Genomic DNA, 27,385 nt, shown 5'->3' with positions numbered 1-27,385 from the left:
GGAGTCCCCAAGGGATAGTCCCAGCTTTGAGGTGTTTGAGTAGAAAGTGGCCGTGTAATTCGGTTCGTATGTGTTTTTTTTGAAGACGAGTCAATTTGTCTGCCTCATTTTGTTGTTTGGCTGAGGTACTCAATGTTATGTTAGAAAAAGGGGATGATTCAATGAGACTCGCAATGTGGCTCTCCGTAAAGGACAGCGTGTCTTTCTCTGCCATAGTATACAGGAGACGTATCCCCTGCAGTGAAATGAATCAATTGTTGATAAGGATGACGCGTAGTGTCAATCCCTACCCACTCGGGTAAAAACCCGCGCTGATAATGCAACAAGAAGGGGGGGTTTGGCCCAGTAGGGAAGAGGGTAGGTAGGGCCTGTAAATACCAAAAATGCAATTTACCTATGCCTCTATGTACATGATTGTGACATTTAATGTAACTCAAAGAGAAAACCACACTGTTAGTTAACTCAGACAATTGATTTATGTCAATTATTTTTCGAACTCAGAAATTGTCAATAATTTGCGACAAGAGAAAAATAAATTGTCAACTTTACATTGAAAACACAAAGCAAGAATTTTGCAAGGGAAAAAGCGTAATAAACAACGTGTAAATCATAATTGTAATTGTGTGCATTATAGTGAACATATCACCAAAAAATACATACACATTGTGAGCAGTGATTATAAAATTGTGTCAAAACAGTAAACAACAGACTTTCATAAGTTGCAATGAGATAATGAGCAAATGTTGGGGGTACGTCTTAATCAATGCCTGCCCAACCTCCTGTAACACTGTTTGTAGTAAGATTCACAGTTGTGTGGATACAGGAAAAGAACCCAATGTTAATTAGGACATGCCAGTGATTTTTGGCCAAAACAATGATACTACATGCCAACGCGTTTCGAATACCAATGGTTGAATCATCGGATTCTCATCAGGGCGTGGAGTTTATCCGTTGGTACTGTTTGGGGGAAAAAGGATAAGGGATTGATTTTTAAAAAAATGAACTGTACAAATACAAAAAGGAGCTTTTTCCATGTAAATGCATCATCTGATGCAGCATACCTTATGCGACCAAATATTTAGGGTCGATTGGTTCTTTTTTAGGAAATAGTCATCATATGCCAAGGGAGTCGACCTGCAATGTAGTGACATTGGCGTAGTAAGTATGTGTAAAATTCAGTACAGGCAGGCACTAAACCGTGTATACATTTATGAAAATTACCTCTGTTTCTGGAGCAGCCGCTCCGAGGTCGAGGCCGGGGGGACTAGTTCTCGGTTCAATAATGTTCCTTAAAAAATCTACAAACACAAGGGATTGTGTATTAGCGAGGAAAAGTGGTGTTTCTTGTGCCCCAGGAAAATGACAAAATTGGTGGATCTCTACCTTGTCTCCAAACATTTGGAAGGCGAAATGTATCATCACCGTGTTTCTGGAAAAAAACGGGACAGCGGGGAGCTGATCAATGCCCTGTCTAAAATTATGCACAACAGAGAAAACAATGCGGTTATGCGCCGTGCGGCGTCTTACCGTGAAATAATTTTAGACAGGGCATTGATCAGCTCCCCGCTGTCCCGTTTTTTTCCAGAAACACGGTGATGATACATTTCGCCTTCCAAATGTTTGGAGACAAGGTAGAGATCCACCAATTTTGTCATTTTCCTGGGGCACAAGAAACACCACTTTTCCTCGCTAATACACAATCCCTTGTGTTTGTAGATTTTTTAAGGAACATTATTGAACCGAGAACTAGTCCCCCCGGCCTCGACCTCGGAGCGGCTGCTCCAGAAACAGAGGTAATTTTCATAAATGTATACACGGTTTAGTGCCTGCCTGTACTGAATTTTACACATACTTACTACGCCAATGTCACTACATTGCAGGTCGACTCCCTTGGCATATGATGACTATTTCCTAAAAAGAACCAATCGACCCTAATTATTTGGTCGCATAAGGTATGCTGCATCAGATGATGCATTTACATGGAAAAAACTCCTTTTTGTATTTGTACAGTTCATTTTTTTAAAAATCAATCCCTTGTCCTTTTTCCCCCAAACAGTACCAACGGATAAACTCCACGCCCTGATGAGAATCCGATGATTCAACCATTGGTATTCGAAACGCGTTGGCATGTAGTATCATTGTTTTGGCCAAAAATCACTGGCATGTCCTAATTAACATTGGGTTCTTTTCCTGTATCCACACAACTGTGAATCTTACTACAAACAGTGTTACAGGAGGTTGGGCAGGCATTGATTAAGACGTACCCCCAACATTTGCTCATTATCTCATTGCAACTTATGAAAGTCTGTTGTTTACTGTTTTGACACAATTTTATAATCACTGCTCACAATGTGTATGTATTTTTTGGTGATATGTTCACTATAATGCACACAATTACAATTATGATTTACACGTTGTTTATTACGCTTTTTCCCTTGCAAAATTCTTGCTTTGTGTTTTCAATGTAAAGTTGACAATTTATTTTTCTCTTGTCGCAAATTATTGACAATTTCTGAGTTCGAAAAATAATTGACATAAATCAATTGTCTGAGTTAACTAACAGTGTGGTTTTCTCTTTGAGTTACATTAAATGTCACAATCATGTACATAGAGGCATAGGTAAATTGCATTTTTGGTATTTACAGGCCCTACCTACCCTCTTCCCTACTGGGCCAAACCCCCCCTTCTTGTTGCATTATCAGCGCGGGTTTTTACCCGAGTGGGTAGGGATTGACACTACGCGTCATCCTTATCAACAATTGATTCATTTCACTGCAGGGGATACGTCTCCTGTATACTATGGCAGAGAAAGACACGCTGTCCTTTACGGAGAGCCACATTGCGAGTCTCATTGAATCATCCCCTTTTTCTAACATAACATTGAGTACCTCAGCCAAACAACAAAATGAGGCAGACAAATTGACTCGTCTTCAAAAAAAACACATACGAACCGAATTACACGGCCACTTTCTACTCAAACACCTCAAAGCTGGGACTATCCCTTGGGGACTCCAGGTGAAGAACATCGCGGTGATTTTCACCGAGGACGCAGATTATAAAAAAGGTTTTAGTCAAATCAATACTAAATGCAGCAGGGACCTCATGGTCCACACTATACAGACAGCCCAACGTATCTGTAGCCAAGAAGAAAGAAATTGAGGAGTTAATTAAGACCATATCTGACAATCAAACGGTAACTGAAGCCAAGAATCTTCTAGATAAGATTGAAAAAGAAATTCAACTTTTCAAGGATAACACACTTAACGCCAAAGTAGCACAATTTGAAAGGGATTCTAAATCCTTCAAATTGGAACAAGTTTATCCATTCTTGAAAGAGGATTTCTACACGTCAGGTGAATCAAGAGGGGCTTTAACATCATTCCAAGGCAGATCCAGGAATAGGTTCCTCACTTTCTCAGATACAACATCGTCTGACTCGTCATCTGAGTCTCGACAAGATAATTCTAAAAGACGAGGGGCTGCTGTATCATCTCCTTTTTTAGGCAGAGGCGGACAGTCACGGGTCCGCTTCAAACAACCATGGGAGATGCGCACACGCAACAAAACCTACAAGAGCTAGAGAAATCAGCCATAGTCAATCTTTCCGATAAACAACTTACCCAGGATGAAGTTAAACTTTTATCCCTTGGCCTCAAGTTTGTCCCCAATAAAAGAACCGACTTCACCCAACTGAAATTAGAGGCATTAGATTTTTGTCGTAAGATTAGGTTGAAGGTGTTTTTCGCGGATGCCGAAATGACGTCCCATTCAGAAACCACAGGGCTTAGAGTTAAATCCAGATTCACTCCGACCCAAAATATTCCTAAACAGGTCATGGCCTTTGAACAAGCCGTCCTCTCCTCCCTCTCAAAACTTGAGAAACAAAAATATTTTGTCCACAAAAACATGTCTAAAGGGTTAACATCTGCCATTCAGAACCTCAAATCAGATACGTCTATTTTAATAAAACAAGCAGACAAGGGTGGGGCAGTCGTAATATGGCCCCGCACCATGTATCTGGAGGTAGGAACAATGCATGTTAACAATCCTGATTGGTACAGACCAATTAAGGAGGACCCTGTGCATGCCATACAAAGCAAGATCGCAAGCATCACCAAGACAGGACTTGATGAGGGATTCCTAGGCCCTAAGGAATTTGAATTTTTGAACAAAAAAGCACCAAGGACACCTGTCCTGTATTTTTTACCAAAAATTCACAAAAATGACAAAACACCGCCTGGCCGACCAATCGTGTCGGGGTGCGATTCTGCACTTGAACCGGTCTCAAAATATATTGATTTTTTCCTCAAACCCTTTCTACCGCAGGTCAAGTCATATCTCAGAGATACAACTGATTTCATTAACAAGATAGAGGGACAATCATTCAATCAAACTACTCAGCTGATGGTGACCCTAGACGTCACCTCACTTTACACCCAAATCCCTCAGGATGAGGCTTTGCAGGTCTTGGAAATATACCTTGAACAACGGGAAAGACCGCACCGGGTCCCCACCTCTTTCATCCTTTCATTGGCTGAAATCACGTTACGCACCAACTACTTTAATATTGAGAATGTGTTCTTCATTCAAGTTAAAGGCATCGCTATGGGCTGTCCATACGCACCTGAGATGGCGGTACTCTATATGGCACAATATGAACAAAGATACATATTTGAGAACAATCCATTTGTTGGCCATATAACCCAATGGCTTAGATACATTGATGACGTCTGGCTCCTGTGGCAGGGGAGCCAGACGGAACTAGACCAGTTCTACAATTGGCTTAACTCCAGGCACAGAGACATTAGTTTCTCCATAGAATCCAGTACAAGTAAAATGACTTTTTTGGACATCACTGTAGGCGTCCGCGATAATATCCTCACAACGACCCTACACAAGAAACTTACAGACAGGAATACCATCCTTCACTTTAAAAGCTCGCACCCACAGTGCCTGAAGGAAAATCTCCCTTTTGGGCAACTGCTAAGAATAAGAAGGAATTGCAGTGAAATTTCGGACTTTGATCAACATGCCTCAAACTTTTGCGCAGAAATGGCAACAAGGGGCTACCCAAAGAAACTTCTTAACCATTCTAAGAAACGTGCCAGATGCACCGCCAGGGAGAATCTCCTGGAGAAAAAAGACAAAAATGCACCAAATGAACTGGTGTGTGTCACAACTTATGGATCACACACAAATCAGTTTAAACGCATTATTTTGAAAAATTGGCATCTATTGGAAGATTTACCAAGTCCCTTACAAAAGCCCATTTTTGCCATGCGCAAAAATAAAAGCATTGGTCAACAATTGATTAGGGCAGACAGCTACATTCCGAAACCCAAAAGCGACTTGATTTCGCAATGGAACTTAAAACCTATAAGCGGGCATCACAAGTGTGGCAATTGTGTATCGTGTTCCTCTACCTTGGAAGGTAACAGATTTGACCATGATGGGGTCACATGGAAGCATGAGATGTTTACCAATTGTCGTACAAAAAATGTCATCTATGCCGTGGTGTGTCCCTGTGACAAAGTGTACATAGGCAAAACTTGTCAACCTGTCAATTCACGCATCACACAACATCGATCCCGAATAAAGAAAAAAGTGTCCTCTGCACCCATGGTTGAACACTTTACAAGTCATAACCATGTTGAAAATGATTTTAAGTGGACGGTCCTCGCATGGGCGGACCCCAAACAGTATGTACAGGACATTGAGGCGGCACTACTTCGCAAGGAGGCCTATCTCATCATGAAATTTAATACTGTTAACAACGGGCTAAATGTACTCAGTGAAGTCACCAGAATATAATTGGCTTCTCTTTCATCTGTTCTAACCAATGTCCCTATAAACTACATCTCCCACAATCCCTAGCGAGATGGTCCGACGCTCTGGTTGGCTCCTTTCATCATGTTTTAACTCATGTCCCCACAAACTACATCTCCCACAATCCCTAGCGAGATGGCCCGACGCTCTGGTTGGCTCCTGATATCATGTGACCAACAGATACAACTTAGTTCTTTCTACTCGCGGCGGCGAGCTGTTGTGTCCATTCCAAACTTGAAATATACAAAGCTGTCATCCATCAATCTGAGGTGAGACCCACTTTGCAACTAGCGCACACATATGCGCGCTCTTCACGGTGTAACCGGGCACTAATTCCGCTTGGTTCCCCTCCCTTCTCACAGGATTTATTCATTTTTTGAATTGAAAATTTCCCTTCAAGCAGACGGGTGACCCGATGTACTGAGGGTCGCATTTCACGGTAAGACGCCGCACGGCGCATAACCGCATTGTTTTCTCTGTTGTGCATAATTTTAGACAGGGCATTGATCAGCTCCCCGCTGTCCCGTTTTTTTCCAGAAACACGGTGATGATACATTTCGCCTTCCAAATGTTTGGAGACAAGGTAGAGATCCACCAATTTTGTCATTTTCCTGGGGCACAAGAAACACCACTTTTCCTCGCTAATACACAATCCCTTGTGTTTGTAGATTTTTTAAGGAACATTATTGAACCGAGAACTAGTCCCCCCGGCCTCGACCTCGGAGCGGCTGCTCCAGAAACAGAGGTAATTTTCATAAATGTATACACGGTTTAGTGCCTGCCTGTACTGAATTTTACACATACTTACTACGCCAATGTCACTACATTGCAGGTCGACTCCCTTGGCATATGATGACTATTTCCTAAAAAGAACCAATCGACCCTAATTATTTGGTCGCATAAGGTATGCTGCATCAGATGATGCATTTACATGGAAAAAGCTCCTTTTTGTATTTGTACAGTTCATTTTTTTTAAAAATCAATCCCTTGTCCTTTTTCCCCCAAACAGTACCAACGGATAAACTCCACGCCCTGATGAGAATCCGATGATTCAACCATTGGTATTCGAAACGCGTTGGCATGTAGTATCATTGTTTTGGCCAAAAATCACTGGCATGTCCTAATTAACATTGGGTTCTTTTCCTGTATCCACACAACTGTGAATCTTACTACAAACAGTGTTACAGGAGGTTGGGCAGGCATTGATTAAGACGTACCCCCAACATTTGCTCATTATCTCATTGCAACTTATGAAAGTCTGTTGTTTACTGTTTTGACACAATTTTATAATCACTGCTCACAATGTGTATGTATTTTTTGGTGATATGTTCACTATAATGCACACAATTACAATTATGATTTACACGTTGTTTATTACGCTTTTTCCCTTGCAAAATTCTTGCTTTGTGTTTTCAATGTAAAGTTGACTATGTATTTTTCTCTTGTCGCAAATTATTGACAATTTCTGAGTTCGAAAAATAATTGACATAAATCAATTGTCTGAGTTAACTAACAGTGTGGTTTTCTCTTTGAGTTACATTAAATGTCACAATCATGTACATAGAGGCATAGGTAAATTGCATTTTTGGTAAGTAGAAAAGAGAGCGTTTGATGTACCCAGCAGATGGACCGTGAAGTTTGCGAACTTAGTTTGGTGTTGGAGCAAATCCTGCAATGTCCATTTTGACGTGTTGCACTACTACTGCTGAAACAAGGCCCATGGAGGCACCAATGGGTGAGGTGTACTGGCGTCAAGGGTCCTTTGACCTCAGTGCCAAAGTTACTGTCGCTATAGGGTGTGCTACTTCGTAGGCCTGCCTGCAAAACTGGAGGTGAACTTCAGTATGGATTGTGGTAACCTTTATGGTTAACCCACACCTGCCACTGATAGGGTCCACCTGCTGGTGCTGTAGTGTAGTTCCTAGTTTCCCACTAGGCCCTGCGCATTGGAATAACATAAACAGTAGTATCGACGTGGAACTGCTTATATTCCAGGCCTCCACTGACTATGCTAAACTTAATTGGGTTGTGTTACCAACTAGCTCAGAGGTCACTGGAAACTTTCTTCTCTGCATAGGAAGTGATCAGCTTCCTTGGCACAAACAAGAAGGGATTCAGTTTTCCAACAACCGTGCAACATGACAACTTTGCTCCTCAGATCAAGAGTCGATCTCTAGGGTCGTGTGAAACAATAGACATGTATTTCACTCAGTCAGTCTAGTGCAGTTTACTTTCACGAGATGTAGAGAATAGAGAGACGGGCGTGTATCAATAAAGGGTTAACATTTATTGAACAGTCTTTCTTCTCGTACAAGAGAAATGTATTGCCACAATTGCAATAATTGTTATTATAAAAAGTACGTACAGTAGGATAAGTATTGCGAAATAGAACTGTAAAAGCATTGATATGGTTTCTTAGCCATACAATGGTTTAAAAGTAATAAAACATATATACAGTCATATATACATTAGGCTAACATACTCAACTGGTGCTTCTAACTAAGCCTACCCCAGTGTGCCTGATCTAAGCCTAACACGTGAAAAGGGGGAGTAAGTAAGTAGCTTTAAGTTAAGTTGGTTTTGCCAAGGTTTGTTTCAAGAATTCTCGTCTAAGGGTTTAGTCAACACCATACCTCTGAATAGAATGATGGAGGATTGGTATCTCCTTCAGGGGTCTCTCTCGATATCCCAGTCACCCGCGAGGGTAAACCGGAAGCGCCGGGACTGGATTTCTCTGCACGAGAAAGGCAGCGGCTTCTTCAGCGCGTCGAGGAAGGAGGGGGGACAGCGTCCGCGGGCAGCTGGAATCTGCTGGATGTCTTCGCAGAGGGACGTCTGTTCAGCTCCTTAAGCGTACTGCACCATAGGTCGCGCTTTAGCGGCGATAATGGTATCAGCAGCTTCACCACCACAGGATAGCAGGCTGCAGCGACAGAGTGCTAGATTTACCAACACAGGGTCATGCAGGCAGCCAGCATCAGTAGCTCGCAGCTCACAACAGCTCACAGTCGGGGATTGCTTAAGGCAACGTTGGTAATATTTATACCTGACAGGTGCCGGGTTTGACGCAAGTTTGCTGGACATAAGACGTCAATTAAAGATGTCACTAGGAAGTGATAGTTATCAGTTGCTCATTAGAGTTCCATTACTAATCAAAACATAGCAAGCGGGGATTTCCAGGTTTGCTAAGTTTTTATCTTGTTGAAGAACTCGGAGTGTTATCTAGGAATATCAGATAGTGACTGCTGCTCTGTCATTGCACTAATTGGTCGCAAAGGAAGTGGCAGAGGGAACTATGCTGGAATGTGGCTCTGTTCGTGTGAGGCCAGAGATGACTTTTCAGAAAATCGCACTTGAACGGTTATGCCAATATAGGGAATAAATGGATTTATAGCCGAATAGGGGCATAAGGTCACAGTATCGATCAGGAACCTAGATAAACACGCAACACCCACTCCACGGGTTAATGTCCATCAAAATTACTAAAACTAAGCAATTAGATGCATGTGTAACATTGCCCACCCCAAAATACATAAATGCATTCGAAATAGGCGTACTTGTAATACATGGATTTTAGGTACTGTACGTTTTTTAAAGCATAGAAATCATTCAAAAAATTATTGCATATGAAATCAATGAACAATTATGCATAAAGAATTACACATGAAGTATCTCTGACAGAAGAAAAGCGAGATAAATCATCACATAAAAATGCATTGTAATAACATGTGTGCTAGAGGCTGGTGTTATGTAGTTATGTCTCTAGATGTGTTTAGAAATAGAAGTGTGAAGCTTCTGTTCTCTAAGAATAGTTTTTACGTTAAGCAAAGATTTGTTCGTGCCAAAAAAGGGTCAATATTAAAAAAATTGTCCAATTCAAAGAATTATTGCTTGAACGGGGAAAAATAGATTTCCAAAGCTCTTGGCAGTTTTTGTTGATCAAAACTGAAGGCCGAATTCAGAGTTCATGGGAACACTGTGTGTCGGAAAACTTCTAAAAGTTATTGTTTCTCTACGGGTGAGAACATCGTATCAGACAGGCTCTCAAAGAATTGGTCATCAAATTCAGGTGATAGTTCAACCAAATTAGATAGCGCTGTAACTTGGCAGGTGTGAGAATGATTGCTGTCATCGAAGGCAGGACCAGCAATGCTCACAGAACGTTGTACCTGGATGATGTTGCTTTTGTCACTCGCTCCACTGTTACCACTTGGCTGTAGTACAGGAGTCTCCACGAATGCCGTCATCAGGATTGGTAGCCGCTGGGGACAACACAATGCGTGAGCCGTTATTGGACTGAGCAAAGTATCGACGTCCATTGGTACTGCTGATGGAAGTGAAAGACAGATGTCCAACACGCATTCATCGCCGCAAAGCATACACCGTAGCACAGGTAAAATGCAATTTTGCCATATCGGTCTGAATGAAAGGAACCAGGTCATGTTTAGATCTCTCAGCCTGGCCAATCCAAGGACGTTAGTTATCCTGTCCCGGTAGCGCATTGCTAGGATTGTCTCTTCCATTCCCATGGGAGCTATGTCTGAGCCGAGGCTTGCCATAACGAAGCAGGAGGGTTAAAAATAGAATCCCTGCGACGAGTCCCAAAAATAATGGTATGCCGCCAAAAATGGAGTGCACAAAATTAGGAAAGATTCCCAAAATTGCCTGGAAGGGTGTTAGCAGTCCCGTAAAGACTGTCTTAAATATGCCTGGGATGCTTGTTGCACTAGACATGTTAAGGAGTTGGCTGAACATTTCTACGAAATGCACGGGGCAATTTGTTGATAAAAAGTCATGAACCTCAGTAGCCGTCCTTGCGACTAGAAGATCATACGTCTCTTTAGATGACGTTATAGGCACTGTTGTCTGTAAAAGTACAGATTTCATTTTGCTTAATGTATCAATTCGTATAGAATAGAGATTCAGACGAGGCCAGATGGGAGTCACTATGTCTGGAGGCCCACTCGGGAACAATGCTTGCATACAACATTTGACCATGGACGTTACTTGTACTAGATAACTTTTCCCTGGCGTCAGGCCACAACATCTGTGATCCGTTCTAAGAATGTAACTCCCGTTTGCGAGTTGCATAAAGAAGGGCTCTATCTGAGTTGCAGGTGTGACTAGCTGGTGGCATGAAAGGTTGTTTGAATTTCCATCACATGCTCCGTGTAAATTAATACCCTGACACAAAAGTATACCGCTTAGTGAATGTTTACAGTTCTCACCACTAAGAAATACATTTTTGTCGCTGTCACTATAGCAAGAATGAGTGTATGGTAATTTCCATTCAGATTTTACAAATCCTTTACCCAATTGTTCATATTGGCCAGCAGGTATGTATTCAAGGCACTTTTTAAATCGGAAAGTTGTTATCGGAATAGTGATAATTCCGTGTATTATCCATTCAATGACAGGACTCTCTGACATTGTCAATGGTAATCTCTCGAGTTTTTCGATGCTCAGGATTGTATAGTCTGCTCCTTTCTGTGCCAAACTGATCTGTTTATCAGTAAGGTTAAAACTGGAAAATAATGACGTTGTGTTGATTAAACGCCAAGGCACATAGCCTGAACGAAGATTTTGCAGCGTCCAGCCTAATTCTATAATAGAGCGTAATTGAGACTGGCCATGTTGTAACATAAGCAAATCTCTGTCTATCACATCAAAGGCAGAGGATACAATATTGTCCAACGAATATATTCTGGAAGACAGAGTCATTAACCCATTGTCTACCACAGAAAGTGATTTCTCCAAATTAATACGATCAATTTCTCGTATTTTCTCAGCAGTTTCAATTTGCTTTACTTTCCAAGCCTCGTTATAAGCAGCGTAGATGCTGGTCGCTATGAAACGCTTTTGACGCTGTTTGCGTGGTCCAAGAATGAAATCACGCAAATCAGCACCATCTTTTAGTAAAGACAAGTGTTGCTTAATTTCAGCCAGTGTGGATGATTTTAGCCATTCAAGGCAGAGCTTCCCTACACTGTATGTTGTTATTATTCCTGGATGTTGTCTCTGGGAATATCTTGAGTCTAATCTGGTCATTTTTAAACCCTGTGTTTTGTTCAGGAATCTATCTTGACAGCTATTTGTGTCTGTAGGCCAGATTAACCACTTTTTCCAATCAGGATTTGTTCTGTTGAAATGTAAAATTTGTGACACGTCTAACTCAATATCTGTGGTTGCATTCTCAGGTATTGGCTTTGGTATAGACGGTGTTCTAAGGTCTTTTATCTTAGCTAGGCAAAGACAAGATGTTTGGTGTATTGTGTCATTTAAAAATAACATTTGTTCTGGTATCATGCAGGTTCTAAATAGTGCTTCAATGCCTTGCACCTGCCAATCTTTTGTACCCCAAATTGTTTTCGTTTCAATATTATTTTTCCAATAATCAAAACCAAATGTCATCATTTTTGTCATAAAATGCTTCTGAATATATCAATTTAGAATTTGTCAGCATTGTTTTCATTCCTGTTTTATCTAACAGTTTATAATAAAACGTTTCTGCATCACTGGTGTTAAACCCTGAGAAGTATTTGAATTTCTCAAAAAATGCTTTAGAACTGCTTTTAGGTGGTGTAGAACAATGTTCCCATTGATTATACATAAAAACATTTCTAGGCTGTGCAGATTTATGCAAGTAATGATCCCCATAGTGGGTGTAACAGAATAACTGCTCATAACTAGATGAACCTTGTAAATAATCATGATCTGTGAATCTAGCTGACATTACTAAATCAGACATCATGTCATTAATACTGTTAAAGTCCCAATCATCAGAGAATGTACTAGGTGTTACAAAGTCACTTAAGGAAACCTTTAGTTGATGAGGATACTTCAGGATTTCGACCGGACCATAGATCTCATAGTCTGTTTTCTCCCATACTACCCCACCAGGTATTGGAATTGCTGTGACATTTACTGTTGACAGTTCTCTTTTCTTCACGTGGGATGATCTGTGTGGTTCCAGGACTAGGTTGATGTTCTGACTTGCTGTGTCCATTGTAATATACTTTCCCTCAATGAATTTTCCCAAACACAGTACCATGATGAGCCAAAGCAGGAGGAAAAATACTCCTAGACCGAACCAGAACTCTAGCCAAGGGGAAATAAGGTAGATTTCCTTCAGTTGATGAAAGAGTTCCGTTGCTTTTTCTTTAAAAGACTTTTTTGTTTCAGGCATCACTTCGGGCTCGTTTTGATCTTCAGAGAAGTTGTCGAAGTTGATGAAATAACCAGAGGCAGTTCTGTCAATTGATGGGATTGTTCTTTCAATCTGTCTCTCGGTAGCACTTTCTGATGCCACATCATTGTAGACTGGTGTTGTTTCTTGACGAACTGTTTCAATCTGTATTTCAAGAGGCACGAGTTCCATGGCATTATTGCATAGTCCTTCATTGTGCACTGCAGGCTGATCGAATGTGATGAGTCTTTCAGTTTGAACCTCTTGGATTGTTGCAAGTTTGGGTATTCTGTTGTTTCTTGGGAGTCCACTGGGCCTACTGTTGATTATAGGCCACATGCTTGTGGTTTTACCAGATCGATGGACACGATTCTGTTCTCCTTTTTACCAGCAAGGGGCGGTAGCACAACTGATCTTGTTCCGGTGACTGCCAAGACAGGTACTGCTTTTCTGTAAGAAGGCCCAAATTCCTTCTTCACCGCGATCTTTTCTCTGACTAGATCCCCAATCTTTGGAATCCAGACAGGCCTTGCTGGGGCTGTTGCGGGTGGTGCCTCGTCAGTGGTACTTGGCTGTTGCTTTAACTTTATGTTGCTTAATGATTTTCTTGTTTCATTCAGTTCCTGTAAAACAGCCAAACGATCCTTTACATCAAAGTGCGTTGTTTCTTCTTGTACCACTGACATTTGACTATCGAGGTCCTGAACTCGCATTCTAATTCCGAACAATAGTTCGTATGGGCTGAAACCTTTTAGAGAATTTCTTGGCATGTTGTTAAGACTAGTCTGGACACTTATTAAATGTTTGACCCACCCAGCGCCTGAACCTAATACCTTCGCTGTTATAGATTGCTTTATGTCACGGTTTTTTCTTTCTACCACACTATTCCCTTCGGGGTGCGACGCACAAGAATACCGCAACCCAATTCCCATGCTGGCCATGGCCTCCTTATAGGCTCGAGAGCTGAAAGCAGGACCCTGGTCAGAATGGAACGTGGTAATTGCGTATGTGCCGATAAAGACTCGCAAATCTTTTATAACCGTTCTAGCGTCAGCCGAGCGCTGGGGCCACATCCATATGAACCTCGTACAGGAATCCACTGCTACCATGATATATCTATAGTTGCCGTCCCTTTCTAGGGGACCACAGTGGTCCAGGTAAACGCATGCAAATGGTTTATCCGAGATGAGAAGGGGTGTCTGCACTGGTCGTTTCACTGTTGATACTTTTATCCTTTGGCATATGTCGCATTCCAATACATACTTTTTAGTTTGTATTCTCAGGCGAGGCCACCAATATCTCTGTTTTAATAGTGATATTGTTGCGGAAACGCCAGCGTGTGCAGAAGCAAGCCCTTCGTGTGCCGCTTTGATTAGTCCTAGTCTGTGTTCCCTGTTTGGAATTACTCTATCCCCCACTCCAGGGATTCGAGCAAAAGGAACATTATTTGTATCCGTTAAGTACAAGTACTTTTTAGGAAAGCCTTTTGGGAGTGTTTTCTTATCATTTTTTACTGACGTACTGACAGCTTGTAGAATATCGCTGTCTATTTTTGTTTGTGACCGAGTTATCGCAGCTACGGAAGCCGTTTGCACAGCTGCCTTCGCGGCTTCATCAGCCAATGAATTCCCTGCAACGTGAACGCCATCACGTTGATGACTCAGTGTATGTATCACGTGAGTCTTTTGTAGTTCTTTTTGTAAAAGAACTACCTGTTCCCAAAGCATTTTATGCTTTATTGTGCCACCTTTTGCATCTTTGAAACCATTTTCCACCCAATTCTGCAAGTATTCATTATAAGATTGTACGCAATAGAAAGAATCGCACACTATTAGTGTGGGGAATTCGCGATCGGTATTTTCTAGCGCCATCTTAAATGCTACTAATTCAGCTCGTTGAGCCGAGCAATCTCCTAGAGATTGTGTTTTAGTGACCAGTGGTCTGAATTTTCCATTCTGCCAGCGACCTTTTACAATCGCGCACGCAGCACTGTAAGCTTGCTTACCCCCAACTGCGGGTTGTGCTGATCCGTCAGTATATATAATACTTCCGTATTCTTCAAAAGGCAGGATTTCAATTTGCAGAGGACATTCATATTCATATTGTAAAAATTCCTGTGTTTTTAAGTTAGGATCAAATTCGTAAACTACGTCTGTTGCAGCAAGAGAATTAACCCATTGAATCCATCTCGGATGCAAAGCTTTAGCATTAGGAATGCTTGCTTTAGTTACCGCTTCTAAAGCCGGTATAGGAGTTACGATTATTATTCGTTTACCTTGTGCTAGGGGCCTTTCTTTCGCTACAGCAGTCTGAACCGCAGTTAGAATTTTCTCCGTTGAACTGAATTTTATTTCAGCCTTTGTGTACAAATGTGATTTGTAAGCTATTGGTACCTTTTCTCCCTCATTAGAGGTTAGGTATGTGAATCCGCATCTTCCTGGGATGACTCGGATTACAAGATCACGTGTGTTGTCACGTGTATCTAATTTTGTTTTTGCTAACATGTCTGTTTGCAGTGATCTCAAAATTTCTGTGTGTTTTTGAGTCCAATTGATTTGTTTAAAATCAGGTTTTATTAGTTCGTAGAGAGGTTTAACCCTCTCTGCGTAATTTAGGATGTAAGTTCTTCCGAAATTCAGAAAACCTAGAATGGATTGTAAATTCTTCAGCGTTTTTGGAGCTTGGAGTACAGCGCACTTCTCTAAGAAGTTGTCCGCTAGGCTTTTCCCTTCACTTGATAATTCGTACCCTAAAAATAGTACTGTCAGATGGGCAATTCGAGACTTTTTAAAGTTGAATTTGTAACCCTCTGCTGCGAACCCAAGTATGATGGTGTTCACTCTTTTCAAGTGAGTATCCAAGTCGTCGTCTGTGAGATAAATATCATCTACGTAAGATAATGCTTCATCATCATAGATTTGTAGTAACTCTGTTACCCTAGCTGAGAATAGTCCTGGGCTGTTCTTGAACCCCTGTGGGAGTCGACAGAATTTTTGCTGTGACCCAAATGCGGAGAAAGCGGTCAAATATCTGCTTTCTGGTGCAATGTTTTGACAAAAGAAACCATTAGAAATGTCTAATGTCGTTTTATATTTTTTCCTAACTATATTATTCATTAGGGCTGCACTATGCGAGTTTTGTACTGCAAAGGTTTTGCAACATGTATTAAGATGTCTGTAGTCCAAAACTAGACGATATGAATTGTCTGGCTTGGAGACAGGAAACAAAGGATTGTTCATTTGAGAGGTGCATGTTTCAATCACCCCCTGGTACTCAAGTTGATCTAAGATCTCCCTGACTTGTTTTTTAGCTTCTTGCTTTATGGGATACTGCCGTTGGGCAGTTGGTTCACTTTTTAATTGGATTTTGTGAGGAGGTGAATCCTCATCCCATCCTACATGATTTTTATATAACGCAGGTGCCTGGGCCACTGCCCATTTCCTTGCATATGTATATTTTTTATGAATCGGAATGTGATTCGAGAAGGCAGGCATAATCACTTCTTCGCCACGAGGGCACTCCCTGACAAACTCTGGGGGCCAATCTTTTTCAGCTAACAGAATATCATAGCCTTTTGAGAGCTTATCCCAAAATAGACCCTTAATTTTCCTAGTCTTATCACCCTCTATACGCAATGTTATTTCGTATATTTTATGGGGCTCGCTAAGTCTGGCGTCGGCAGTTTCAACCTGAATGTATTCATTCGCGTCCACTGTCTCCAGATGACTCATCAAGATCTTGCGCGCTATACTGATCTCTGCTGCACTGTCCAACATTGTCAATGCCCACTCCCCGTTTTTCAACTGTGTCCTCAGTATTCTCGGCATGGTTGATTACTCCAATACTGGCTACCTTCTTTTTAGGAAATTGAGATTTCTTATTTTGAGCAGGTTCCTTGTCTTTGGACTTGGTGTGCTCTCCTGGGTCTGACCGTCCTCTTCTTTCCGAATTCTGTGGAAGAGATCGAGAGGGACGTGTATCAATACTTTGATATCTATCAGGTTTTTTCAGATTATCCCTATTTCTAAGGATATATCTTTTCTCAGAGGGCTCCCGCTGGGGAGACTGGCGTTCTCGAGTCGGAGTTCTTTCCCTCCGTCGAGGAGAACTTCCTCTGGACTGGAAAACCTTTTCCTTGGGAGTGGATTGTTTATTTCCATCCCAGCTCTTTTTAGGAGTGTTTAAATTATTTTTAATAAATAATTTTTCAGGATTTTCGAGCAGTTGGGGCTTTACCGGTTTCCCACCCAAGCTGTCTCTACCTAATTCTTCATAGCATTTTTCTATGATTTTTGCTAGCTCAACAGGATCTTTTATATCTGTTTCCTTCAACTTCTGGCGAATCGCCACAGATGCTGCTTCTCCCCTAATGTTGGCTAATAATATAGCCGAGACCTGCTTGAAGTCTTTCAGTAATTTCATACCTAGATTTAAAGCGGGCTCTGGACCGAATTCATTTTGAATCTGTTTTAGCACTTCTGGTATTACCGCCATAGACGGAACACCGTGTGTTTTTGTGTAAATGGAAGCAAAGACTGTACCCCAAGTGTCACAGTCCTCCACGTGTGGTGCGATTCCCATAGGAAGGCAGATGGTCAAGATTCTGTGTTTCTCAATAGGGGTAGTATCAGGAAATACTGCCTCTATTTGAGTGATTTTCTGTGCTAACCAGAAAGGAATTTGTTCCCGTTTTACGGGTGTTTTACCAAGACATGACTGTATGTTCTGTGGTGTAATTTTATTTGTGTTCCCCTGATGAGGGGTCAGCTGTGGTGTATTAACAGCTGGTTGGACTGTTGCAGTCCGCATTACATATTGGACTAATTGCCTATGTATTTTAATTAGTGTTTTGAGCTGTGCTAACAGCTCTTCTCTAGACATTTTTACAATGTCCGGATGTGGTGTGTAGCTGGCTAGAACCGGCCACGTGGCTCCTGGTCTACCTAGTGGACCGAGCCTCGTAATGTGATCATTGTGTTTTAGGGCGCCATTAAACCAGAGCAGGTGCTCTTGAAATTTAAGTGGAATTTCAATCTCCTCGAAAGGAGCGTACTCTTCCGGAGGTTTCTCTATTTTGTAATAGTGAAACTCTTTTGTTCTAGCGTTTACCGCTGGAAAGTTTATCCATGAATAGAATACCTCTGTCTGCCGATACTCGTGAGCCTCTATCACGAAGACTACTGTACCACCTTGAGGTGTCAGTCCGTTCTCTATAAGTTTTAAAGTTATAGATCTTCTTTTGTGGACCGGGATGATAATAGCATCCGGGTCTGTGTGTTCGGGACCTTGCTGAGTCGCATCTGCTGCGCCCCCAGTGGTTCCGTTATTTTCTACTGACATTGTATAAATGCAGGTTTTGCAGAGTAGGTCTCCAAGGAGACAAAGATTAGGTTCACAATATTTTGGAACACTGTATCCTTCAACGTTGAATAAACCAGAGCTTTACATAGGAATCTCTTCCTACTAAGGTCGGGCGGATTTTAACCTTTCACCCACTCCAGACGTCTATTGGAGTATTTACGGGAGAAAGGGGTGTGAAATATGCACGACTGAGTTACTCTAACTGCCTTGCGTTAGTTTATCGCCTTACCAAACGTTGGGCGCCATGTAGTGTAGTTCCTAGTTTCCCACTAGGCCCTGCGCATTGGAATAACATAAACAGTAGTATCGACGTGGAACTGCTTATATTCCAGGCCTCCACTGACTATGCTAAACTTAATTGGGTTGTGTTACCAACTAGCTCAGAGGTCACTGGAAACTTTCTTCTCTGCATAGGAAGTGATCAGCTTCCTTGGCACAGACAAGAAGGGATTCAGTTTTCCAACAACCGTGCAACATGACAACTTTGCTCCTCAGATCAAGAGTCGATCTCTAGGGTCGTGTGAAACAATAGACATGTATTTCACTCAGTCAGTCTAGTGCAGTTTACTTTCACGAGATGTAGAGAATAGAGAGACGGGCGTGTATCAATAAAGGGTTAACATTTATTGAACAGTCTTTCTTCTCGTACAAGAGAAATGTATTGCCACAATTGCAATAATTGTTATTATAAAAAGTACGTACAGTAGGATAAGTATTGCGAAATAGAACTGTAAAAGCATTGATATGGTTTCTTAGCCATACAATGGTTTAAAAGTAATAAAACATATATACAGTCATATATACATTAGGCTAACATACTCAACTGGTGCTTCTAACTAAGCCTACCCCAGTGTGCCTGACCTAAGCCTAACACGTGAAAAGGGGGAGTAAGTAAGTAGCTTTAAGTTAAGTTGGTTTTGCCAAGGTTTGTTTCAAGAATTCTCGTCTAAGGGTTTAGTCAACACCATACCTCTGAATAGAATGATGGAGGATTGGTATCTCCTTCAGGGGTCTCTCTCGATATCCCAGTCACCCGCGAGGGTAAACCGGAAGCGCCGGGACTGGATTTCTCTGCACGAGAAAGGCAGCGGCTTCTTCAGCGCGTCGAGGAAGGAGGGGGGACAGCGTCCGCGGGCAGCTGGATGTCTTCGCAGAGGGACGTCTGTTCAGCTCCTTAAGCGTACTGCACCATAGGTCGCGCTTTAGCGGCGATAATGGTATCAGCAGCTTCACCACCACAGGATAGCAGGCTGCAGCGACAGAGTGCTAGATTTACCAACACAGGGTCATGCAGGCAGCCAGCATCAGTAGCTCGCAGCTCACAACAGCTCACAGTCGGGGATTGCTTAAGGCAACGTTGGTAATATTTATACCTGACAGGTGCCGGGTTTGACGCAAGTTTGCTGGACATAAGACGTCAATTAAAGATGTCACTAGGAAGTGATAGTTATCAGTTGCTCATTAGAGTTCCATTACTAATCAAAACATAGCAAGCGGGGATTTCCAGGTTTGCTAAGTTTTTATCTTGTTGAAGAACTCGGAGTGTTATCTAGGAATATCAGATAGTGACTGCTGCTCTGTCATTGCACTAATTGGTCGCAAAGGAAGTGGCAGAGGGAACTATGCTGGAATGTGGCTCTGTTCGTGTGAGGCCAGAGATGACTTTTCAGAAAATCGCACTTGAACGGTTATGATAATATAGGGAATAAATGGATTTATAGCCGAATAGGGGCATAAGGTCACAGTATCGATCAGGAACCTAGATAAACACGCAACAGTGCCAAGACACCAGGGCTTCGAAGGTCCAGCTGGGCCTCCTAAGGTCTAGCATGGGAATATGCTCCCTCAGGAGAATGGCCTGGTGGTCTGGTAATGAAAGCTGAACCTGGTTCCCCAGTTCCAAATTCGGCATCTTTGGCCATAGAGCCAAACTCTCACCCCCACTGAACACCACACTGCCCCACTGAGAAAAACTTGCAGTGCCTTCAGCTACAACCCAATTGTGCCCCGCTATAAACACCTGGATGCGACACATTTCAAATTATGCAACAGACAAGAGTAATATGCTGCCTGAAAGAAAAACAAGTAATAACATCCTAGAAAATCAAACACTTATAGGGAATGCAAGATTAGGTAACGCATGTGAAATATAAACAGGAACAACATGGTTACCTCAACACTTTTACACTCGCTATTTAGAAATCAAAGAGTGCGTTGCCTGAAAAGCAATGGACATGACTACAGGGCCTGGAAGGGACCCGTTCAATGTCCATTGCTTATATCCTTATAAAACGTAAGCAGTATGATTTAAAAAGACCACATCCCTGAACACAGAGCTGCGGTACACATTTTATAAACAAAAATAAGGAAAACAGCCGATAAGGATTGCATTGAACGTTTTCCACTCCACGCACCAACAGAAAGACGAGAAAACAAAAGTACTGTTTCACTGGCAAACTCTGTGAAGTGGCGCTAATGTGTTTAGGTGTGAATAAAACCAATCTGGCCACTTTGCGACCCCTCTTTTTTGCTTTACTTTGTTATTTTTCTTATTTTGAACCTTTTTAGGCCGAGGACTGCGTCGCACTGCGTAGCACTGCGTAGCAGTGTGGGCGGAGCTCTGAGATTTAATGTTTCTTAGTTAAGGGGCTTGAACCCGCCCCTCTTCTCCATTGCTGGCTTCCTAAACGGAGGCCAGCCATTGGAGGAGAGGGGAGTCACTCGGTTCAAGCCCCGTCTTTTATGGATTAGGGGGCGTTTTTTAAGCTTCTTTCTTGTTTTCTTTCTCTCCTCTTCCCATTGGCTGGAATTTTACCTTCCAGCCAATGGGAAGAGTAGAGAAAGAAAACCACCCCCCCAAATCGGAAAATGACCGTGCTTTCTCCGAGGCATCTTTTCCTCGCCTTGGAGAAACATGGTTGGTGTTATTTAACTCATTTCTTTGTTTTTTTGGTCCTCGTCTCTGACCCTGCCTCCACAGCGCTCTGAAGCGCAGTAGCCTTACTCGGTTTGGTTGTCAAATGGCTTCAGATAGCAAAACAAAAATGTTCGCCCAATGAATAGCGATCATAAATATAGACGCACTTTTCCCAGTTTTGTAAGGCAAGTCCAAAATCAAACCCTCGAGCAGTAAAATTGATCGGACGTTTACTTGTTTTATCTACATTAAAAATAATGAAAGAGCGAGTCGGCCCTTGGGCCTCTAATTTTTCACATGCCGGTTGCGCAGACCTCTTTTAAGTGGGTGCATTGACCCGCTGAGCTGCCTCGCCAGCCTGCAGGCCAGGAGGTTGTTATGTGTCATTAGAGCTGCAATGATGCATTGTTTTACGCCACATCAGCCTCCTGCAGAGGCTCGTGCAGCGTACTGAGGGGTTGTTGAACCGCTCCTCCTGTCAGGATGAGAGGGGGCTGTGTCATGCGCGCGCAGTTTATTTCCCAGATATCTCGCGCTCTCCAGTGACGCCGAGATTGATGGATCGAATACAGACTGCGCAGCACACATTTTTTGAATTAGGGCCCGGTTGCCATGGAAACGCCGCGACAGCCACGCAGCCTCCAGGCCCAGGGCAGCCATTATGGGCCGGCCCGGGCAGGGTGACCAGGCGGGGGAGCGAGGCCTGGCTGTAGCACCGCCGCTCGGCTTAATGTGTAACTGCTTCGGAGATAGGCGTCTGCCGCAGAGTAGGAGCCGGCGACCCAGGGCAAAGGTAACCCCCCCCCCTTTCAGCAGAAATGGTGACTGTAGTCTGGCTTGCTGACTGAAGCAGTTTATAACCGCTGATAGTATCTTAATGCGGAACACACGGCCTGGGGAGCCGAGGCTGGCGTTTCTGTAAGGAAATGTCGCGATTTCGGTAGCATGGTGTCTATGTTCTAGCAGGGCTGGTCCGTTCATTAATCCATCATCCCTTTCCCCTGGCCTATTTAAGAAAGATCTCGCTGTACGTTGACAGTGCTGCTAAATGAGCACTGAATAGGAAAACTTTAGGAAGTAAAGTTAATTTGGTGTAGTGAAATAATATTTCACTGGGCATATATGCCTGTAGGGATGTTATTTAGACCTTACGTTACAACACCCCCACTCAGTTCTGCTTATTTTTATAATGGGGTATTCAAATTATCTAACTGTACTTTCGTTGTCGACATCTTCACCCCAGAAGGCAAAAACGTAAAGCTCAACATCGTCTCATAATAACAAAGAATCAGATCCCTATTTATAAAATAATTAAAAAAACTAGCAATCTTTAAAGTTGACTGAGCTGTTGTTTGTGGCCCCCTTACATGCCACTTTTGGTTGTTGGTGTCCTCCAGAATGGCTATATGTCTTATCAGTTTCATGAATGTGCTGAGGTCCGTGTTTAGTTCATCCTTTTCAACGTATACATGAGCCCCCTCGCGGCCATCGCCCGTCAACACAACCTCAACATCATCTCCTACGCGGATGACACTCAACTGATCCTATCACTCACCAATGACCCTAGCACCGCCAAAACTAACCTACACGAAGGAATGAAAGAAGTAGCCGAATGGATGAAACACAGCCGTCTGAAACTGAACTCTGATAAAACAGAAGTCCTCATCTTAGGCACCTCCCCCTCCGCATGGGACGACTCCTGGTGGCCAGAAGCCCTTGGAAAAGCACCCATCCCGACAGACCACGCACGGAACCTGGGCGTCATCCTGGATTCCTCACTTTCAATGAACAGACAAGTCAACGCCGTCTCCTCATCCTGCTTCAACATTCTTCGCATGCTCAAAAAAACATTTCGTTGGATCCCCACCGAAACTAGGAAAACGGTCACCCACGCTCTGGTCACGAGCCGACTGGACTATGGAAACACCCTCTACGCCGGGACTACCACTAAACTCCAGAAAAAACTTCAACGAATCCAAAACGCCTCAGCCAGGCTCATATTAGACATCCCGCGTAAAGAACATATCTCTGGTCACCTGAAAAACCTCCACTGGCTTCCCGTCAATAAGAGGATCACTTTCCGGCTCCTAACCCACGCACACAAAGCACTCTACGAAATCGGACCAGAATGCCTCAACACACGACTGTCCTTCTACACCCCCTCCCGCCAGCTTCGATCTTCCAACCAAGCCCTTGCCACTGTACCTCGCATCAACAAGACCACCATGGGAGGTAGATCCTTCTCCTACCTTGCAGCTAAAACCTGGAACGCACTTCCCACTTACCTTCGCCTTACCCAGAACCACCTAGCATTCAGAAAGCAACTTAAAACGTGGATATTTGACAAGTAACTCCCCACCCCTCCTCCCCAGACCCTCTGGGTATGTAGTGCGCTGTATAAATCCTTTGACTTGACTTGACTATATTAAAGAGTTCTAATTTTTCTAGGACTCGCAAGCCTGCTTGGATAATAGGCATCCATTATTTAAAATCAAAGTATTGGCAGATTTTGAAGCCAGAGTCAGATGCCTTAAACACAAATTAACTTCCAGTTGAGCAGGGGTCATTTATTTTATTAAGAAAGAAGTGGAAAAGCTAAACACAAGCATATTTAGTTTAAACAAATATTTTTCTTCTAACCTGACACCTTTGGTTGGTTTGTATTCCTAGCCCAGATAAAACATGCCATTATCTTTACACAGTCACACTGTTGAGCAGATGCCTTTGATATGAGATAACAAATGCACAATATGCTAATCTGGTCCTGCCCTCTATTGACAAAGCATAAAAAACTTGAAGACCACCCATATAGAGATGTCTTTTTGGCTCAGTCTGTCTGAGCACATGCTGTAGTTAGAGACACCTTCTAGCTCAGAAGAGTAGCATCTTGACTTCTGACACAGTGCTCTATTTGTACCTCATAGAAACAGTCTTGCATGCGACCCGTTAATGTGTGCTTCACGATTTTGTTTTTTTTTAAACTCACCCTCCATGTGTGCCACTGCACTGTTTTTTTTAAATATATTTTTACTTCTAATCCTTCATTTGTGTGTGTGGGGCGCTGTGTGTGTGGGGCTGTGAGGGGGGCTCTGTGTGTGTGTGGGGGGGGGCTCTGTGTGTGTGTGTTGGGGGGCTCTGTGTGTGTGGGGGGGCTCTCTGTGTGTGTGGGGGGAGTTCTCTGTGGGGGTGTGCGGGGGGGCTGTGTGTGTGTGTTGGGGGGCTCTGTGTGTGTGGCTCTGTGTGTGTGTCGGGCTCTGTGTGTGCGTGGGGGGCTCTGTGTGTGTGTGTGTGGGGGGGGCTCTGTGTGTGTGGGCTCTGTGTGTGTGTGGGGGGGCTCTGTGTGTGTGTGTAGTGGGCTGTGTGTGTGTGTGTAGTGGGCTGTGTGTGTGTGTGTGGGGGGGGTTATGTGTGTGTGTGTGTGGTTGGGGGCTCTGTGTGTGGGGGGGGCTCTGTGTGTGTGGTGGGCTCTGTGTGTGTGTGTGTCTGGCTCTGTGTGTGTGTGTGGGAGGGGGTTTCTGTGTGTGTGTGGTTTGGGGGCTCTGTGTGTGTGGGGGGGGCTCTGTGTGTGTGGGGGGGGGCTCTGTGTGTGTGGGGGGGGCTCTGTGTGTGTGGGGGGGGGGGTGGGGCTCTGTGAGGGGGCTGTGTGTGTGTGTGGCTTTCTGTGTGTGTGGCTCTGTGTCCGCGAATACTCTCTACTACTCTCTAATGCTCACCTATTGCCATTGTAAATGACAATACCATTTATTTGTTTTTTTTTTTTAAATGAAAAAAAATGTCATGAACAATGCCAATAGCTCTACCTTTAATAATGCCGAGACCATTGCATTGTAAATGTTTGTTTTCTCTTCATCCCAAGGCTGCACTTTGGAATAGAAAAAATTGAGAACAAGACTACAATTCCAGCAAAAGTGTTTCTTTCTCTTTTGGATATCTTTCACAGGGGAACAAATGAAGGAAAAGAGAGGGTAAGAGCCATGTCATGAAGTCACGCTTTCATTCAGCAAGTGAGGAAGAGCGAGACAGAGAGAGGGAAGAAGAGGAAGAAAGGAGGGGCTGCTGACCACGGCAAAGCAGGAGAAGTGGACACTCTCCTTGTCAGAGTAGAAGGCGGAAGTGTCTCTTTCTGGCCAGACACACCCAGGCGCGGCCTGTGCGTCGATGGGTGTGCGAGTCCAACCTCTCATGGTATAAAATAAATCAGCAACAATGAGAATTTAAATTTCCCTCAAATGTGCAGGTGAAGAAGTGTGGTGGCAAAGATTTCTCACAGTGCAGTATAAAGCAGTGCAGTGATAATGCATCTCTCCTAGTGCAGTAAACAACAGTGCAGTGTACACATTTTCACTGTGCATGCCCCCCTGTAGTGCAGTACAAAGCAGTCCATTGTGAACATAGTCCTCATAGTGTAGTAAAAGTAGTACAGTGTGCAAAGATTTCTCATTGTGTGGTAAAAAGCAGTACATTGCACAGAGATTTCTTATAGTGTGGTAAAAGCAGTACCCTGTGCACAGATTACCTCTTTACGCTGTAAATATCCCTTGCAGTGCCATGAAAAGCAATGCAATGTGCACATATTTCTTCTGGTTAAGTAAAAACACGTACAATGTGCACAGATTTCACATAGTGTTGTAAAAAGCAATACAGTGGGCACACATTTCTAATAGTGTATAAGAAAAAGTTTTCTCATAGTGCAGAGCAGGGTGAAGAGAGTTCTCATAGCGTATTAAAACAGCAGTGTAGAATTCATCCATATTTGCTTTGTGAATGCTGCTTGTAGTGCAGTAAAAAGCAGTCCAGTGTGCAAAGATGTCTCAGAGTGTAGTAATACGTAGTCCAGTTCACATAGATTTCTCATACAGTATTGAAAGTCATGCAGTGTGCGCAAATTTAAAGATTAAGCGTTAAATACCTTTGTGAGCAGTGAAAGGCAAAGTAACACGCAGGATTCCCCAGAGAGCAGTAAAAAGAAGCACAGTATGCACAGATGTTTTATATAGTAGGCTCTCTGGAAGGGGGGTGGGGGGCAGATTTGGAGTCTGAGGGGGGGCAGGTTTGGAGTCTGAGGGGGGCAGGTTTGGGGTTTGAGGGGGGGCAGGGGCAGATCTGGGGTCCGAGGGGGGCAGGTTTGGAGTCTGAGGGGGGGGCAGGTTTGGGGTCTGATGGGGGGCAGGTTTGGGGTCTGATGGGGGGCAGGTTTGGAGTCTGGGGGGGCAGGTTTGGGGTTTGAGGGGGGGGCAGGGGCAGATCTGGGGTCCGAGGGGGGCAGGTTTGGAGTCTGAGGGGGGGGGCAGGTTTGGGGCCTGAGGGGGGCAGGTTTGGAGTCTGAGGTGCGGCTGGAGCTGAAGCTAGCTGCACAGACACCCTGGGAGGGTCCTCCTGCCTCTGCAGTCAGCCGACCCGTAAAGAAGTCGGAAGGTATCAGCACGTGCTGTTTATGCTGACTCTGTAGCCCTTGACCCGGAAAACGAGTTTCACCTTGATTGGGCCGTGCACGAGAATTGACCGGAAGTGAAGCGGGATCCGCTGCTGCTGACTCTGCTGTTGCTGATCCTGACGTCCTCCTTCTCACAATGAACGTCGCCCAGGTCGGTCGAACACGACACATGCGCAGACTGCCGAGACACCGGAAGTGACTGGACACGGCTCCTCCGCACATGCGCAGACTGCTAAGAAGCCGGAAGTGGGTGGACACCGCTCCTCCACACATGCGCAGACTGCTGAAAGACCGGAAGTGGCTGGACACCGCCCCTCCGCACATACGCAGACTGTCCTGGTCGCCGGACGATAAAACCGAGTATTTTCACTTAAATGAGCATAAAACACTCAAAAGGTAAATAGACTTTCTCGCCAGAAATCCACACCCTGCACTTCACGTGAGAGACACAAACCAAAGACGATGTGGCGTAGCGGCCCGAGCTGCCGTCTTTGGGTCGAGTCCCGGCGTCGGCTCAGACCTGTGACCCTGGGCGAATCACTCCCTCGCCCGGGTCTGGAACGAGTGAAGGTGACCGGGTGTGAAGTGACCGGGCCTCATGTAAAGCCCCCCCCCCCCCCCAGGAAACGAGGCAGAGCCCCCCCCCCCCCCAGGCAGAGCC

At 43.7% G+C, this 27,385-nt stretch overlaps 1 protein-coding gene across 1 annotated transcript in view; it reads right to left on the bottom strand.

Annotated features, from left to right (window-relative positions):
- LOC144805543 (uncharacterized) overlaps nt 1-26,899 on the bottom strand; it is a 472,572-nt gene extending 445,673 nt beyond the window's left edge. The window contains 1 exon segment of the mRNA XM_078672076.1: nt 26,766-26,899. The gene's annotated coding sequence lies outside the window, so the exon portion shown is untranslated.
- Between the last annotated feature and the right edge of the window lie 486 nt (nt 26,900-27,385).

Source organism: Lissotriton helveticus (genome assembly GCF_964261635.1).
Source record: "Lissotriton helveticus chromosome 1_1 unlocalized genomic scaffold, aLisHel1.1 SUPER_1_unloc_14, whole genome shotgun sequence".
NCBI lineage: Eukaryota > Metazoa > Chordata > Amphibia > Caudata > Salamandridae > Lissotriton > Lissotriton helveticus.
This window is presented reverse-complemented; position numbering and strand designations above follow the sequence as displayed.